Here is a 2,108-nt window from a genome sequence, read left to right as displayed (position 1 = left end):
TGAGAAGCTTATGTCTACAAATCAGCATGGTTTTAGAAAGCATCATTCATGTGAAACTCAGCTCGCCATTTTCTCACAACATACTGTGAACTTTAGATTAAGGGCAACAGGCAGATTCCATATTTCTAGATTGCCACAAAGCGTCTGACACAGTGCTCCACTGCAAGCACAAGCATATGGAATAGGTTCACAGATACATGAGTGGCTCAAACACTTCTTATGTTATAGAACCCAGTATGTTGTCATTGACGGCGAATGTTCATCAGAGGCAAGGGTATCATCGTGAGTGCCTTAGGGAAATGTGATAGGACCACTAATACTCTTTATATACATAAATGATTTGGCAGAAAGGGCGGGAAGCAATCTGTGGTTGTTTGCTGACGGCACTGTGATGTACGGTAAGGTGTCAAAGTTGTGTGATGGTAGGAGGACACAAGATGACTTAGACAAAATTTTTAGTTGGTGTAGTGAATAGCAGTTGGCCCTAAATGAATGTATGTTAATAGAGATGAATAGGAAAAACCAAACCCACAATGTTTGGATATAGCATTAGTAGTGTACTGCTTGACACGGTCACATCATTTAAATATCTGGATGTAACACTGCAAAGTGATATGAAATAGAATGAGCATGTGAATATTGCGACAGGAAAGGTGAGTGGTTGACTTCAGTTTATTAGGAGAGTTCTAGGAGAGTGTGGTTCATCTGTAAAGAAGACTGCATAATGGACATTGGTGTGAGCTACTTTTGAATACTGCTCAAGTGTTTGGAATCCGTACCAGGCTGGATTAAAAGAACACATCAAGGAAATTCAGATGTGGGCTGCTAGATATGTTACTGGTAGGTTCAATCAACACACAAGTGTTACGGAGATGCCTTGGGAATTCAAATAGAAATCCCTGGACAGAAGGCGACATTCTTTTCATGGGTCACTAGTGAGAAAATTTATAGAACCAGTGTTTGAAGCTGATTGCCGAACCATTCCATTGCCTCCACCATACACTGTGCATAAGAACTACGTAAACAAGCTACAAGAAACTAGGGCTCATACGAAGGCATATAGACAGTCATTTTTCCCTCACTCTATTTGCAAGCAGAATAGGAAAGGAAATTACTAGTATTGGTACAGGGTAGCCTCTGGTATTTGCCATAAGGTAGACTGGGGAGTAGCGCTGTACATATAGACAACCTATGAACATTTCATTTTGTGATGGTGTGTGTTTTGCACAGATGAAATTGATTTTGTTATTCAAAAAAGTCTGTAACAAAGTCACCCACTCTTTAAACAGTTACTGGCGGGAGAAGATTACTTATAAACATATCATGTTAAATACTGTACACCAGTGGTCACTCAACAAAAAGCACAAAGGAGAAATTAAAGGATTTGTTTGCTTCCTTAGTGTGTAAATAACTGCAGACTTAAAGGCGGGTATGAAGGTTCATGGTGAGAAGTTAAATTCTGAATGAAAAGCAGATTTACAGGCAGATTTAAAGGCTCTGTGTGACGAATTAAAAACTTATCTTAAGGTTCAATTTGACAGCAGTAATGCTAACCTATTAGAACAATTAAAGGCTCAATGTGATGGCTTAGGGACATTTGTCTTCAACAGTTTGCAGTTTCCATTAAGACTCATTTGTAATGACTGTCAACAAAGCACAGGGACAACTGCTAGAAGTGTGTGGACCAAATCTGGCAAATGCATGTTTCTCATATGGACAGCTGAATGTGACCTGCCGACACATTGGTAAAAATTTTGATTTATTTGTGTATGCAACAGATGGAAAAACAAAGAATACCATGTCCCCAAAAGCACTAGAATAGCAGAATTTAGGCACAAACACTTTCTTCCTGTGAGTGGCACTGGAACATATACTGGATGCTTGCTATTAATCAAATAAAATATTATTTCTACTTGTACTGAGTTCAGACTCACATAATACATTTTTTAGGGCAACACTTTTGTCTCTGAATGTCTGCTTTATGTGAATCTCTCCATGAATATTTATAAATGTGATGTTGCTGTTGTGGTCTTCAGTCCAGAGACTGGTTTGATGCAGCTCTCCATGCTACTCTATCCTGTGCAAGCTTCTTCATCTCCCAGTACATA

The sequence above is a fragment of the Schistocerca piceifrons genome, chromosome 7 (assembly GCF_021461385.2).
Source record: "Schistocerca piceifrons isolate TAMUIC-IGC-003096 chromosome 7, iqSchPice1.1, whole genome shotgun sequence".
Classification (NCBI taxonomy): domain Eukaryota; kingdom Metazoa; phylum Arthropoda; class Insecta; order Orthoptera; family Acrididae; genus Schistocerca; species Schistocerca piceifrons.
Note: the sequence above shows the minus strand (reverse complement) of the source record.